Genomic DNA, 17294 nt, shown 5'->3' on the forward strand with positions numbered 1-17294 from the left:
CTGCCGCCGGGGCTGGGCTGTAACCGTCGCCGCTGCCGGGCCCCTTCGGCCGCGGGGGCTGGGAGGCTCTGAGGTGACTCTCCGTCATTTCCTCCCCTTATCGGCCCATCTTCCCAAGAACGCTCGGTATGACTGGAAACTTGCACAACGCAGCGCCGGCGTCCGCCCGGGCGGCGGGAGGGAGCCGCGGGTAGGATGAACTTCCTCCGCCGCTGGCCCGTGCCCGCCGGGGAGAGAAAACAGGCGGGAAGGGGGAGCTTGAGAAGTGACGCTTGTGAAGCGCGGGGGCTCCCCTCGGGCAGCGCCTGGGGCCTGGCTGTGGGAAGGAACGCTTCCGTCACCCGCCCGCCGACGACTCCAGCGGTTTGGAACAACGCGTTCCACTTAACGGAACTGTGCTTAATTTAACTTCAGAAGCGACTTCGCTGGCCCCGGCGGGTCCCTGTTGTCAACTCCAGCCTTCCTGACGTACCAATGCGTTGCAAAAAGGCAATATTTTGGTCTGACCTTCACAATAGCTTCAAAAGGATATAATGCTTTGAGTGCGCTCAAAAGTATCGCATGTGGGATTTTATACAAAGTTTAGGCAATGGGCCTTTCGTAAGATCAAGTTAAAAGTTGTAACGGCACTTAAAAGTAACCATACGATTTTTAACGTAGATGCAAAAGAACTCCAGAGGGAGTAATTTTATATTCCGTCCATTCAGGGGATATGACTTAAAATAAGCAAAGAATTCAGTTTATGCCTATTGGTATTTTATTCAGCCCCTTTAGCACACTGAAGTTCTAAAAAATACAAAACGCTTAATGAAGCATAGATAACACATAACAAAGTGTCCATTTAGAAGCTATGATAATAAATGAATTAATAAAAATAAGTCATAAATTCATTCCTGTGAATGAATCACACATTTTCTGTGTGATTATAAACAAACCCCACCTTTTTAGCATCTAAGCATTTGCTGTCGGACAAATCTTGACCCAGCACCATTAAGGTCAATGAAAGCCCTTGCGGATGACTTCAACAAGAGCAAGATGGAGACTTGGAAGGCTGACACAAAGCATGTTCCTGTGGAGGCATCACAGACATGATGCTTTCATTACACAGATTAAAAAAATTACCCGAGTTCTTACTACCCTTGTGATCTAAGCCATCAAGAATTTTTCAGGTTGTCAGTTATTAAGAGGAGAAATTGATCCTTCCTAACACCATTCCAGTATTTGCAATCAATAAGCAATTCTGTTCCAATTCTGGCACCCAGCACCACGGGTCAGTAGAAGACATCTACTTTGCTTTCAGGGTCCAGGTTTCTTTCCGACAGTGGTCTGTCCAAATACACCTTCTTTTTGGACTGTGCTGTAGATTTTTTTTTTCTCCTGGCAGTCATGTCTCCTGGCCATCTCTTCTGTTGGGCTCCTTTGGTGACCCTAGCCAGGAGGCCACTGCACGTGGAGGAGTTAGTGACCCACGTAACAGTTAGACAGAGGTCTGTGCTGTGCCGTGCTGCCTGCACAGCCTGCCCTTTGGACCCGTGCTGCGCTGTGCGTGTCCCCTAGCCGCAGGATCAGCTTTACAACTCGCTGTAAGAGGAGTCTGCAGGCAGCTCCCACTTGGTACTAGCGACTACACCACCCGTGCGTCCTTGCCTTTATCTGAAAGTGCAGCAAGAGGTTCCCATGTGAACATCCTTTCTGTTTGGCAGTAGAAATGATGGATAGAATTGTTTTCTTCTAAGAAAAACCTGTAATGACTGAAATGGGAATTATTTTTCTACAGACAGGGTCTGTAGAATGTGCTGTGCCCCTTCGATGCTGCACAACTGAGAGTTCCCAGCATCTATAGGGGTGTAGGATTATCTATGCTACCCTCTCTTTCTTTGTAGTGCTGGCTCTAATAAACAGCAGTTTAAATGATACTTTACAGAGTTGGAGTGCCTTTCTTCCTGGGCTCTTAATGGATGAGCAACTCCTGGTGCAAAGCTTGTGTGTTTGTGCTGCTTTCTCCCTTGCACACATGTCACATTAAACTGCTCTGGGTTACACCTCCAACTCACTGGCCACAGGGTTTAGTCCTGGGACAACCACTTTTCCACGTTTCATTTATCACTAACCAAAGGAGCATTGATCTGCTTAGGCTACCGTATCCAAAAATTTCAACGTGACTATTTGACAGACTAACTTCCATCACGTTCTTTAATATATGACAGCATGATTATGTCAAATATGAATCATAAAAGTTGAGATAGGAAGATTATTTGTTTCATTCTATGGATTAGTGCAGAATTTCAGACTATCAAACGCATCTACCGGTCTCATGATAACTGTAAAAACCTCCTGTGACTTTCGTTAGAAATTATTTCCTCGTCAGGGAATTTTCCTGCTATTTTGCATTTATTTTAATAACTTGAGCCCATCCTTTTTAGCAGTACCTCATTTTTGCAAAATATTCTAGGTTATGAAGGACTGCATAAAACCCAAATTCCACTTCATGTTAAATAGGTCCTGATTTGCTTTTATCACGCTAAATTACAAACTGAATATGCTACTCCGTCCTTGGCTTTCACCCCTTACACTAAACAGCAACTCCAACACCAGTACTTTTGCCTCTGGTTTTACAGGTTCTCGGCTACACTCACATTAAATATATACCAATTACCAGGTGCGCTCTAGAAGCAGTACCAGCCAGTTTTAGAAACGGCATTTGTATATCGGATGCCATGTGGCATTCTCCATAGCTTGGCAGCCACAGCAGCTCTGCTTTGAGAGAGAGAACTGCTTGGCATTGGAAGCCCAGCTTCTAGGTAAAATGACACTATCCCCCAGACAGTTGAGTCAATGAAGGGAACAATGGCATAGCCCGCAGACTTGCTTATGAATGCATAATTACAAGTCATACATTCCCGCATGAAAACATTACGTCAGTTTTAAAATATTTCTTATACAGGAAGTTACTAATCTGCCCATGTAAACACAATGCACAAGGTGTGTGTCTCAGCAGCCTCACTGCCTTGCTACTATATATGTTGTCTGTGATACAATGACCAAATGCCACAGTTGCCCTGTTTTCAGAAGACACTTGGTAAAGCTATGTCTTGTATTAAAAAAAAAAAAAAAAAAAAGCATGTCGCAGATAGACAAGCAGTACAAATCCATACAATTTCACTAAGTAACATTTTTATTAAAATTGAAATTGTATACTACAGGCAGAAGAAACATGAGAGAATTTGGTCAAATGTTTGGAGAAAGCGCATGCTGTGCTCGCTACCCTGATACACAAACTTCACAAAAGAATTCCAACACAACATATACAAAACTCAAATCAACTTGTGTAACTAACTATACTGACACTGGTATTAACTGGAAATATGACGAACTGCAGCTGGCAGATGCCTTTTAAAACAATACTCAGGATACAAGGAAGCTTGATGTATACCCAGATCAAAAGGACAGCTACACGTAACAAAGCATAACAAATGTGTTTTCATAAAGATAACACATGGGAAGTAAAAAAAAAAAACAAAACACCAATCTCCCCTCCCCCTTCTCCCCCACAAAAAACTTAAAAAACAAAACTGCCTTCATTTTCTTCTCAGCTTCAAATGCATTTATGTAAGCCCTCCAAATTTAACAGATGAATGTCTTAATTTAACTACTGGAATTGCTTGCCTTTAACTAATTGGACGGAAGACAGAATATCGCTATTTGTAAATGAGAAATTGTTAGTAGAAGCACAGGAATTATCAAAAGGACAAATGTGTTTCCTCTGACAATAGGAAAATGGAGCATATCGTACCAAGGACAAAAAAAACCCTCTTTCCAGATACCGTGATGTGTACCAGAACATGGTACCTACTTTGTGCAGCATGTCTGTTCCATGGAAATTCCCAAACATTTGTTCATCAGGGTGGGGACTGCAACACAAAATTCCCATCCGGCTGATGCACTCTCCTCAGCACAGACGATGCGTGGGTGTCTCACTGCTTCGTGGAGTGGTCTGGGGGAACGGCACCACAGGGGCTCACAGCTCGGCAGCAACGCTGCATTTTGCCCAGGTGCAAGCAGCCACCCTGGAGCAGCCAGTCCCAGTGTCGAAGTCCCAGAGCCATTAAAAGAAACCCCATGCAGTTGTAACTGGCAAGCTACACTCAGTGCTGTAACTATCCTTGCGTGTGTGGCCTTCAAAAGCCTTATGGCTTGCGACTTACATTTATGAAGCAGTTTAAAAATTCATATTTGAAAGAAAAAGGCTTAATTTGAGTTATAAAGTACACTTGCTCAGACTATGCAGGAAAGGAAAATTATACATCTACATTTACAACTCCAATATTAGGGTGCTCTTCAGGATAGCTACAAGATTAGGTGATGTTTGAATTAAAGGCTAAATAGTTTCAATTTATCTTACGTTATATTTTCTTAATGACGTGTACATACAAAGAAATCATGTTAAGATATACTGAGAAACAATTAGCTTAAACAGAGTAACTACTACAAAAATCTACCAATCCTCAGCTAATCAAGACAGGTAGTTCTAATATCCTCAAGGTGAGTACTATGTATTTAAAGGCAACAAGTTTCAGTTCTGGAACATCTGCTAATTTGTATCAAATTTTCAGCTATGATTTTTTAGTCTCTATAAACTTTTTTTTTCCCTCTGAAAACCAGCAGAGGGAGACAGGTTCTTTTTTACTCCTAAGGAAAGTAAAAGACTCTATTACTTCTGCAAAAACATACCTTCTCAAAATTCAGTATAATTTCCTAGATTAGTCTCCAATGCCTTTTCCTGGTAATTTTCAACTTCATTATTAATACTCACTCTTCTTGTTCTGAGTGTTTATTCAAGCTTAAATAGCTATTGCTTACATCCGCAGATGTTTATTCAACAGTACGCTGCTATTAATTGTGGATTTCTTTCAGGGAGAAAGGGGATATTAGTGTTAGTAATGAGAGTAAAGGGAAAAATAGGCCATGGCTATGGTTTAATTATTTCACTGTTATGCAATAGCTTACATGTGTTTTCAGCATGTGGAAGGTCTGCATACGGCTCTCAAAATCTATACAATAATTTCAGCTGACTACATACATGAGTTGCATATTTAAGGCTCAAACATAAGAAGAAAATTCTGCTCTGCAATCGAAAAAGACCGACAACAGGTTCAAGTGCAGGTAAAATCTTCTCTTGGGTTAATTTCTTAGGGCTTGGGTCCTATTTCAGTAAACAGGAATTTAGACACTAGAAGCCAAAATAATACTACAGAACTTGGCATAGAAACTTAGGTATGTCCCACACAATTTAGGCAACATTCTCTAAAAAATGGCATGACAGGGCATACATTTGAAATTCATTAAAAATTTTCATATTTACTCCTATTTTTTTGAAATAAATTATGCCCAGAAGAGCTATCAGAACAGGAAACTGAAAAACAGAAACAATAATACATTTCACTAGTTGTTTTGCTGTCAATACTCTGTGATAACTTTTTATTTATTTATTCATAAAACTTCCCTTTACAGATGGTTTATATAATCAGAGAAGAAATTACAAGAAATGTTTTTTGGATGTGTTCTATGCAATATGCACAATTTCTGTCATTTGAAGGCTTTAAATAAAACGAAGCTTCTGAACATTCCTAAAATGGAGTGGAAGTAGAAGAGTTAGAAAATGCACACAGACACGTGTCACTGCTACAATATACTCAGGAGGTACTGTGGGATAGTTGTTAGTCTACAGTATGCTTTGGTAAGGGCTATTAATGTAAGAATGATGCCAGAAATGCCTGAGAGAGAAACTGCGGGCAACAGGATGCGTACCTGGAAATAGCAATCATTCCTTGGGTAAAGGTAATTGAGGTAATTGGGAAGACTTCTGGTATTTAAAATCCCAACCACAGCAAGTCATGCTTAATCAAACATCCAAAGACAGAGGATGATAGTACTTGATCTTGACTACTCACTTGAATTATCCTGCATCAAAAAATTAAAATAAAACAAACAAACAAAATAAAACCAGCATTACCAGCAAGAATCCAAAAGCAAGAGACTTCCACAGAGATCTCTTTGGCAGGCTGCTAAGACAGAGGCTACGGGGTCTTCTCCCAGCTGCCCAAACTCCTGCAGCTCCAAGGAAGATCCAAGCCCTCACCAAAAAAATCTGATCTTCCCTTTCTGGTATAAGCTAATTGCCTGAAGCTTCTTGTAGTAACCCTATGTTCACCAGTAACACAAGTTCACAGTTCTTCTCTAAGCATTGCAAGTCAATAGAAATATTCTACTATTAAAAAAAAAAAAATTGAACAATTCCCTGTCATACATTTACTTGTAGTTGTATAGTGTATATTGCTGAGAAGAAATTATCCTATCAAGTACATTCAGTGAAGTAATTTCCATATCCCTGTCCAAGTCTAATTGTGTCATGGCTCTGGCCCTTAATCCTTGTATTTTGGTATACAATTTTTTGTAGTTCTCATAGGGGAAGTTAAGTGCACAATGTGTTTCCTCGAGGACATTTGTAAAACTGGTTTTCAGGTTAAGGGTCAATGATTCAAATTCAACAGATTTTATCTCATGGACGTTCTGGAAGCAGCAGAATTAATTTTAAATGCCTGTAATCCTTGCCAAGATGCCTTAATTGGTAAATAAGCATCCTCTTCTCAGGAATGAGAGTTATGTAAGAGTAGAGTACTGGCATTATTCAAAGCAATTTATTGCTTGCCTTTGCTGTTTACATTCATGAGTAGAAAGACACCCATGTTTGAGGGACAAAACTGGATATTGTTTTAACAAAAATGATCTCAAGAGTTTGGTGGAAAACTTTTCAGACAAGACTGCGGCAATCAGCCCCCAGCAGAAAGAAGCCAACAGCATTAATACACGTCACAACTCACTTCAACAACTTGACGCAGAGCTTGTGTGCATGGGAGGTAAAAAGTAGTGTGTGTTCATGTATGCACGGCTGACTGCGAAACTTCAAGGAGAAGGACAGCTAATCAGCACACTGCACAGTTCTGGCCTCATTATGAACCCTGTCTTTGTGGATACTCTGCACTCACCCATCAGAATAATTCTACGAAATATATCAGGAACTCTGCCAGGACCAGTCTTATGCACCCAAGTGTGGGCGTGCAGAACAGGTAAGGAACGTCACTTCTCATCTTCCAAGGTGTTAGAGGAATCACCTGCCAGCAAACCTTCTCGGGATCCACAGTCATCCTCTGCAACAAAGCAGTGACACATCAGGCCGTGGAGAAATAACAGCACTCATCCTAATTAAGAGCAGTGCTCAGGCAGTATTGAAGCATTTGCAAACCCCGTATTGATGTTAAGAAAATGACTTGTTTTCCAAATATAAATGTAATATTGTTTTAGATGGTAATGGCCCTTTGCTTGAGAAATATACTCAAGAGTAGCTGAAGGATATGGAAGAGGATACAGATAAGGGAACAGCTTTTCAATATAGTGACATTGGCTAATTCTGCCTATGATACCATACCTAATTTGCCACAGCACAGCAAGTATTTATGTGTGTGTGAAAGTACATAGTGGCCTAATGACTCCTTAAAACTTCTTAATGGAAAAATCTTCAGCTACCTCATTTTAACTAAATCCCAGGCCTTTCAGAAAAAAAAAAAAATTGAACTGCATATGCATCACCTGCAAATATTACTTCCATTACAGTACTGCATAGCCTTTTGGAAGAGCAGAAATTCCCCTCTTGAGTCAGGAATCACATCAGGGTAGCATTAAGCATGATCTTGGTTTTGTATTTATATCAATGGATGTTTTCATCTGGTTTCACTGAAAGCATTGCCTAAGAACAAAATTATCTTCGCTTCATTCCACTAAAATCAATGGATAAATCCACCTGCAATGTTTTGGCACCCCCCAAAGGTACCTGGCTGAATCCTTGACCTGTGAAAGACAGTGCATTAAAATACCAAACTAATGAAAAGCTAGGTCCTCCAGCTATTTGTTCATACTCTGTTAGCAAGGTCATCCTCTCCTTCCTAGTCTCACTTTATTAAAAACAAGTCCAACTCTAACTTGGTCATTAATTATGAAATAAAATGCCTGTCTCCTATCTGATATTTAAAAGCCTTTGAAAATCCACAAGATTTAAGGCAAAAAAGCCAGCATTTTCCTAAAACCAAGCAGTCTTTATGAGATTTAAAACCTAAATAAAGATGAACATGCTAGTTTTATAAAATGGCCCTACCTTGCAGTGAAGTATTATAAATGTAGTTCCTGGCTCCTAAATTTTCCTCAAGTGGCAGAGAATATGCAGTACTGATCGTCTCTGACCTCTCTCTTTGGTTAAGAGAAACTTTAATAGCTTGTTCTAAAGACAGACAGAAGTGGACTTTTTTCAACCCTGACAACACAAGAAACATTCCCAGGCTTTTTGAGAATTCCCTAGGTATCTTTGAGTATGCATACAGTAAATTCTTACAGCTTTCACTAAAGAGGGAAGATATGGATTTGTAACAGTATTGGGGGTTTGGGTTTTTTGGTTTTTTTTTTTTTCCCCTAAAGTTATTGCTATCACAAATCCTACAGTTTGGAATAGCCAGGCTAAAAATCCTATTCTCAATTACACCATTTCTATGTGCTTCTCACATCACAGTTTCATAAGCTTTGCAGCCACCACACAGTTTTCTAAGGAAAAGAACAGATAGCCTGACAGCTGTAGAGGGCTTACACTGAAAGCATTTGAAGAATCCTTCTTTAATCTGATTTTAGTGGAAATTAAGCTTTACTCATTTTCTATTTGCACCAAAACTAGCTGGGTTGATCTCGCAGATAACTAAAACATTCCCCAGAAGTTTAGAATTGGTTATGTACAGTCTCAAAAACTATTATTATGGTGCATTCAGACAAATAAAGAAAGAACGAAGGAACCAGAGCAAAAAGCTGAAACTACCCGTTTCCATGACAGTTGTGTATCATTATGTAATTTGTTAAGATTCCATCTGACCTCTCAATAAAGGGGATTTGCAACAAACCCTGGAGTATATTCAGTTTCTGAAAACCAGGCCACATGGTGGTATGTGGTTCAGAGCAGATCTCAGGTATCCAGCTTCCCACAGGCTCTTCCATAATTATTAGATTGTTTCCAGAAAGTCCCATTTAACCCTAAGTTACTTTAGAAATACTCAATTTTAAAATCTCTTTTCAGGTATCACACTTCTGAGAATTCACTAACCTATTGGAGTATAAACACCAATAACAATTTCCCGCTGCTGTATTTTTTCCTTTTTTCCCCTCTCAAATAAGCATACAGGTTAAGCAAGCTCAAATAAGTATGCTAGGTTATTTCACCACCTAGCATTTTAGTGACCTAGCCCAAATCATTTGGGGTCAAAACAGGCTTTTACAACAGTGAAGACCCTGCAACTCATTAGAAACCATTAGTTCATCAGTAAAGAACAAATGTACTATGCTCTCAACTAAGTGCACACATGGAGAGTAATAATACAGCACGACTAGCACCTTTGCAAATAAAGGACTGAAAAAATAAATACACTGCTCGCCTAATGGCAAAAGGCAGACAGATGTGATGACAGAGGCAAAGCTTCTATCGAAAGCTTTTTTTTTTTTTTTTTTTTTTTAAAACCATGCTTAAACTGTATGTCCCTCTGTGATCATTAAGCATGGGGAGCAAATGTTTTGGGCTGTTGTAAATGAGGATTTAAAAAAAATCTGATGCTCATATTTTTACTGGCTTTGAAAAGCCTTACATGATCAAACAACTCTATTGCAGTCTACTACTAACCCTTAGCGGTACAAAAGTCAGATTACTTTGACGCAAGGCATCAATTCTTGCCCAAAATTTGAGTTCTATGAAGGACCCTATGTCTGCAGTCATTAACGTGAACAGAGTTTTGCCTTATGACCAGATGATAAAGCCTGAAGGCTGCGTTTGAGTATCTAAAAAAAGTTTTGTGCAGTCACTTCAGTTGGTAAAGTTCCTTGAAACCTCAGATAATAGTATTAATTTAAAAATAACACAGGAAGCAATATTTGTTTCCACCTCTGCAGGTACAACATTTCTACTCAACACGGAGACCGTGTGATTTGCTGGGTAGGTTGGGGAAGGATGACTTTTCAGGAGGATCTGTAGGGGCTCCACATGTCCCTTTGTACAACAAGTTTCACAGAGAGGCTCAGACATGCCAGAGAAGGACGGATGAAAAAGATTTGTTGCGAGACAGGCCTTCCAGTCCTCTGGTAATGAGCAACTGAACCTGCACCGTTTCTTAGATGAAATTATACATCTGCAGCCTGAGGCTCACAGAAAGAGTTTGACAAGGCTTTTACAACAGATACAGTTTGTTTAGGCAAACGAGTTTGTCTTGGCTTCAGTTCACCAGCCTGCAAAACAGACGTTATCTAACCATGGTTTTGTGAAACAAGGAACAATTGCAGAGTGTTTTCAGATATGCTGATGAAAGCTTTTACTTTGTACGTTACATTTTTATTGGTGGAGGATACAGAACATGGAAGGATGTGGGAGTAAGGCCAGAAGTGACAACATATACAAAGAAAATAAGGTCCAGAAGAAGAATTGTTGTTGTCCTGATCTATTTTATATAGGTCAGTCTGTCTCTCAGACATTTCCATCTCCACTGCCTTTCATAACTGTAAACACTTGGAGCAATTGCAGCAAGTACCATAAAGAACAGCAGCAGCAGAAAAGCAGGTAGCATATGTCTAACCAATTCTAGGAGCTCTTAGGTGCTGGTTCACAGGCAGTTTTTCCCTGTCTAAGTTGTATCAACAGATTTGGAATCAAAGCTTCTCGTTTTTATTTCCAGTGTGGTAGTTGCTCCGCAACATGGAATAACTTCTTTGCTTCACAACCTATGAAACTCTTGGCTTAATATCTACCTATCTCACAGAACAAGTATGAACACCAACTACTGTAAAATATTTCATATTAAAACTGCCTGTAAGAAGAAACAGTATAGTAATTATATTGTGATGGCCATTTCATTGCGCAATTGATTTGACGTTGGCCTTCCAAAATTATTTTAAAGGTATTGCTTTTATATTCATATCACTATTTAATTCCCGCTTCTGCAAGAACCTATTCGTAAGAGTGAGTGCTAGTTTCAGGGGTATGCAGCAATCTTGATTTTCTTTCTACACAAGGTTTTCTGTTTCCTTTGCTTCAAACTGTCCTTCCCCTGCTTCTCCCCACTCCGCCACGACATGAGTCATTCAGGTCAACCACATAGCTTTTCATCCAAATTAGATATGTTCAGTAAAATTACCAGTTAGATACCAAAGCAAGGTCTACAGAGAGCCCATCTTTTGAAAGCTCAAGCTATGCAACAAAGTATTACACTGATCTGTGAGTTCTCCTACTCTGGGATATGTAATTTCTTTTGAAAGAGCTTACACTATGATTTATTTCCATTCCTCTGCAGAAGGTAGAAGCCTGTATTTCCATTTTCTAGACACACAGCACAGCAGAGGCAAACAAATAACAAGCAGTGCTCTTTCAAATATTCTCACCCAGCCTTATTTTTATGAATACTTCTAGAGGTGAGGAAAAATATTTACAATGCAGTATTAAACATGTATGAATTGACAGAGAATAAAGATCAGTGGTTGACAAAAGTACAAAGGGTGACAGAAGCAGAGTGAAACAACTTCTAAGTTACTTCTAGGTTTAACTAGGGTTTATGTAGGTCAACACAAAACATGCAAATTCCCTCCAGCACATCTTTTGTCGAAATCTCTTTTTAAAATTTCATGAAAGAAAGGAAAAGTTGGGATGATTTCCCTTTCTGTAATAAAGTTGCCCCTTGCCACAGATTATTTACACATCTTGCTCATGATACTACTGTTGAAGAGAAAGTGTTTCATCTCTGAAGTAGACAAAATGTTTCCTGATGGCCAGGGTCCAAAACAACGCAGGATGGAACAGAACTTGCAACCATATCCTCCCATTCTTGTAACATTCAAATTTCCTCAGCAAGTTTTTCAGGAACAAGATAATGGTGTCCTTGTTGGACCCCAATAATACTTTTTGCTAAATACTAAATTCTCAGTGTGAGGAAACAAATACACATCCAGTCTATAACTCACTGTTCCAGTGAGCATACACATACATTTTTTGTGTTTTATTTTTAACTTCCAAAACTGTAAATATTGTCAGCAATATTCTACAGATGTCCACAAAGATGCATGTTTCATTTCAGCATAACCAGATGAAAGTGGACAAAAGCGTGCTTCATGCTGTGGAGAACCTAGAAAGGTTAGGGAAATGGCTTCCTGACCAGAAATGCTCTTGCTGCCCTTTCACTGGAAGATTCGCTCTTCAGCACATTCCCCATGGAAGAGCAGCAGGGAAAATTGAATAGACTCCAGACAGGCAGGGGACTGGGGTGTGAGAGCCACCTCAACATCTCTGTGGAGCACAAAAATGAAAGGCCGTAAACTCTGGTTTAAATCCTCCACTTTCGTATTTCCCAAAAACCACTCAATACACACATTCACCTGCATGCTTGCTCACACTCACTTGCATGCTCACCAGTATGTACGCACACTGATCACAGAATCACAGAATGGCAGGGGTTGGAAGGGACCTCCGGAGATCATCTAGTCCAACCCTCCTGCTAAAGCAGGTTCACCTAGAGCAGGTCACACAGGACATCGTCCAGGCAGGTTTTTACTATCTCCAAAGAGACGACTCCACAACCCTCCCTGGACAGCCTGTTCCAGTACTCTGTCACCATCAAAGTAAAAAAGTTCTTTCTCATACTCAATTGAAACCTCTTATGCTTCAGTTTGTGCCCATTGCCCCTTGTCCTGTTGCTGGGCACCACCGAGAAGAGTCTGGTTCCATCCTCATAACATCCACTCTTAAGATATTTGTAAGCATTTGTAAGATCCCCTCTCAGTCTTCTCTTCTTCAGGCTAAACAAGCCCAGCTCCTTCAGCCTTTCCTCATAGGAGAGACGCTCCAGTCCCCTCATCATCTTTGTAGCCCTCCTCTGGACTCTCTCTAGGAGTTCCTCATCCTTCTTGAACTGGGGAGCCCAGAACTGGACACAGTACTACAGGTATGGTCTCACTCCAGGGCAGAGTAGAGGGGGAGGATAACCTCCCTTGACCTGCTGGCCACTCTCCTCTTAACGGACCCCAGGATGCCATTGGCCTTCTTGGCAACAAGGGCACACTGATGCATCTTTACATTCCCTCACATGCCTCCCATGTGCCCATTTGCTCATACGCACTGACTCCTGCTCTGTCTCACCCCCATGCTCATGCCTACACACTCACACTCACGTGGTCACACAGCTGCACCCCCTTGCACTCACATGCACTTCCTCCCCATCCTTTGAGGTTTTTCTTGCTAGAACTGATCATTCATTCTTCGGCTATGCATTTTGTATTTTCAACACCAAGTTCTGCTAATGGCACTGATTATTTTTTTGCCTGCAAGTAAAGGTAACTTCTCAACAGGAACCAAGTACCATAATTTAAAAACCTAAAGGAAAAGGAAGACCTTTGATTCATACAATTCACGACAACACAAGGTAATAGCACTTTTCATCCACAGTGCCCAAAGAGTGGAACTGTACTTCTCACAACATGCATAGGAAAGTGAAAAGTGTGCTCTGAATTTAACCTCTGCAAATACGTCAGATCCTACCACATCTTTCTCCACAAAGCAGTTAAAGGCTTATAATTCAACTCCAATTTGCAATCCAGCCCAAAAGGTAGGATGTCTTCACAGAGCAGAAGAGAGCTGAGAACTTGCAACATGCAATAACAGCAAAAGACCGGTAGCAATGTTCAGCACGTACCTTTGAATCTGCCACGTGATTTGATTGCTTTTTTCTTGTGTTATGAGAAATAGCAACCATTTTTATTTACCTCCAGCATGGCACTCATTACATTACAGGAGTGGACCTGCATGTCATATTTACAATACAGGTGTCCAATGGATTTATGTGGTAATATAACAATCCTTTGCGTTTTATGCTGTCATTTCCATAGCAATTCCATTATTCCTAATACTTGCTATTTTAACCACCACTGAGCATTGCACTGCTGTTTTCACAGAATTTTCTTATTACACATCCACGATCTGAGTAATAAGACAGCTAGTCCAGAGCTTGCCATTTTGGATGAAGAAAACCCCAAGACCACTTTTCCTCAAGGCAAATCAGTTTACATCACTAACATATCATTTGCTGCTTTATCACCCAGCTACAGAGTATCATGAGATGCTCTGCAGATCTAAAGTAAAAGGTCAGCTTTCAATTTCATTATGCTAAGTAATTCCCTGCCATCAGCAAACTTTCTCACATCATTTTGTACCCCCTTTGGGATCATTTATGGTAACACTGCACAGAGGCCTGGTACAAATTCCTGGGAAACATCACTGCTGACTTCCCCCCACTAGTCCAATGTTTATAAAAAAATAATAACAGGTAATCCAAGAAACCTAAACACCACAAGAATAAAATCCTCATGTTGACTCCCCCTTTTTTCCCTGCAACAACTGAGTGATAACCACATATATAATTATGACAGGACAGAAGTAGATACAATTTTAAAAGATAGGCATTTTTTAAAATTACTACCACAGTCTTGTAAAGATCTGGTAGATACTTAGCCTTTGCCTAATGTTCAGATGCTACTCATCTGCTTTATGATTACAGTGGCATTATATAAACTGCAGATGACTTGAAAGAATATGTAAAGAAATATTGATTTACATGAGAAATCAAATAAAAATTGCATCAGGAATAAAGTGCTATGTTTTCCTTTAATAAGACATTTATGGTACTTCTTGTTCTGCATACGATTTGTGTGATATACAGACACATATATCCTTTACCACAAGCTTTTTTTTCCTACTTTTTTTAGTATTTCCATTAGTGGAAATGAGAAGCCAAAAAAGTGCTGGAAGTGATATGCTTCTTGCTGCAGCCACAGTACCCTACCTTTTACTTCTTGTTTTTCTTTGCTGTTCATTATTATCTCATTTCCAAGTCACCCTCTCTTCAGTTGAGAGCTCCAAAATAGGTTGTACCAACACAGATGTCTTGCCTCCTTCTTAAGCAAGACATTGTTCCTTTTCTGTCTTCACTTTGTGACTTTTCCATGTTGCTTCAAGTCTGAAATAATCCTCATGTCCTGTACCAGTATTCATATTTTTCTACACCTTCAAAACAGTGAAACCTCTTTGGGGTATTTTATGTTGAAACTAGGCTTCTTCCTCAATTTACTCTGTTCTTTCCTTCTGAATATATTATGGGTCTTGCCTCAGTTCCAACTGTAAGCATTTTGGAGGCAAGATTGCACCTGTTTCTCCAACCACATTTCCTTCTTTGTTTCTAAAGGACCCCGCATCTTTACCAGGTAATGGTAAATGCGCATGTAAATAATTTTCCTCTACAGAATAAAAAGTGTCCATTTCCTTTTTTAATCAGTATAGAGCTGTAATTTTCAAGGAAGCCTCCCTTTTCCAATCTCTAACCTGAAGTCTTGAAACACCGACTTCCTTATTTTATAATTTTGTTTTTATATATATTTATAATTAATACTATTTTATAAAATCTTACAGAAATGTAAACAAATACTCAAAAGGAAGTAAGTATAAACCTAAACGCGTGCTTAAATATTTTGCTGCACTAAGGCCTAAATATTCCTGTTTCCAAATAAAGTTATCAGGCTGATAAATTTCTGTTTAAGAGTTGCTGAATTTAAAAGCTGAATCTGATTAAGCACATTTACCTCTATAAAACACGCCCAACTGAAACAGGACCCTCTTTGATCAGACTAAGATTTATTATTTTTGTTCTAGGGTAGCCACCTTATTAAAATTCAGTAAATAAAATTTTATATTATGAAAACATTTATTTCTCTTAATCCTTTCCAACCCTTTCTAAGCTCACAGTGTATTTTATTTTTCCTCTCACTTACAATATACAGAAAGATAAAAATATTTTTTTATCATTTTAAAATGAGAATATCAGTCTGAAAATGAATACATCACTCTGAAATCTGCAGCAGAAGGCCAGCTAGGTACATGCCCAAGAAAGGACAGGGAGAAGATGACAGATAATATGATGAGAGGATAGCTTTAGACTTACAACCTTTCATAGACAAGGAGCTCTGTTGTTCTGTGTCTGACCTGTTTAGCAGCTAATGGAAAAGGGACCTGGAGTTTCTACTACTGCAATATAAATGGTTGCAGTTACACTGATAATTCATCTTTATTCTAGAATTTGGGTTTTGGTCAACAGTAGAAGACAACGGATTTTTTTCTTCCCTACCTCTCCAAATTAATTAGCGTAATGGAATTTTCCTCAAGAGATGTAATAAATAGGGTCTCATTACATGTCATTGAATAGATGACTAACACCAAAACAGGAATAAGAAGTCTCTAATAACTAACCAGAACAGTCCCTCTAGCTTTTTATTCCAATTAATGACATGACCCGAAGTGGACCCACCAAGGGACTGAACTGCAAGCACTCACAGTCACAAGCAGGCACACATCCCACCCTGTGGCTGTGGTCACGCTGCCAGATATGCCCCAGACCACAGCAGGGGGCACTGGCACAGCCCCAGAAAGCTGGGGATCCAACCTACCCACAGGTTCTCCCCCCTTGAGTTAAAGCAGGTTCCAGCCTGAAATGAATTAGCCACCTTTGGAGAGAGAAAAATAAGTAGCATAACTAACTAGGGTATGGTACTTATCAGCTTGTGATCGAGAGAGAGTGAGAATAGGCTTGAAATAGTCAAAGCAATGATAGAAATCTTCTGCACTCCATGCAGCAGGCCTTACAACATCACAGGACCTGTGAGAAGGGGAAAAAAAAAATATCATCTTTCAGCTGTTGGTTATTTGTTTCTAAAACTACAAAATCTTGCTGCTTGTTTTTTCTACTGAGGCGTGAGGTATCTCAAGTTTAGCGTGGAATAGCTGCCATGCTGTAAAAGCATGTCGTGTTTTAATTTACAGCAACTTAGTAATGAATTCATACTTTTGGCTTACAAAACAACAGGTTAGAAATATTCCCTCCTCCCAGCCTGAAAGGGGTCCTTAAAGGTGACTGCAATTTCCAGCTCTGAATTGCAACACCTGGATTAGTTCTATCCAAAGTCTTTGGTTCTAAATTTCATTTCCTAGAAAGGCTTGTACTAGTCAAAAGTAATATACAATGCTACTGCAATTCTACAACAGAAAGATGTATCTTGCCTCAGTAAATTCAACTCAGTTGTACAAGGAATAATGTATCAGTCCCATATATATGAGCTACCACAGTAAGACC

The 17294-nt window shown here is 39.7% G+C and overlaps 1 protein-coding gene across 8 annotated transcripts in view; it reads right to left on the reverse strand.

Annotated features, from left to right (window-relative positions):
- PIK3C2A (phosphatidylinositol-4-phosphate 3-kinase catalytic subunit type 2 alpha) overlaps positions 1-16822 on the reverse strand; it is a 71860-nt gene extending 55038 nt beyond the window's left edge. The window contains exons 1-3 of one of the 8 annotated variants that reach the window (XM_035891007.1): positions 16703-16816; positions 14958-15178; positions 7047-7208 (exon numbers count right to left, since the gene is read on the reverse strand). The gene's annotated coding sequence lies outside the window, so the exon portion shown is untranslated. Of the gene's footprint in view, positions 1-7046; positions 7209-7647; positions 9591-12278; positions 12747-14957 lie in introns of those variants that run through there. The other 7 variants (XM_035891010.1, XM_035891004.1, XM_035891005.1 and 4 more) reach the window with 7 other exon arrangements.
- Between the last annotated feature and the right edge of the window lie 472 nt (positions 16823-17294).

Source organism: Egretta garzetta, unplaced genomic scaffold, assembly GCF_000687185.1.
Source record: "Egretta garzetta isolate BGI_Z169 unplaced genomic scaffold, ASM68718v1 scaffold133, whole genome shotgun sequence".
NCBI classification, from domain to species: Eukaryota; Metazoa; Chordata; class Aves; order Pelecaniformes; family Ardeidae; genus Egretta; species Egretta garzetta.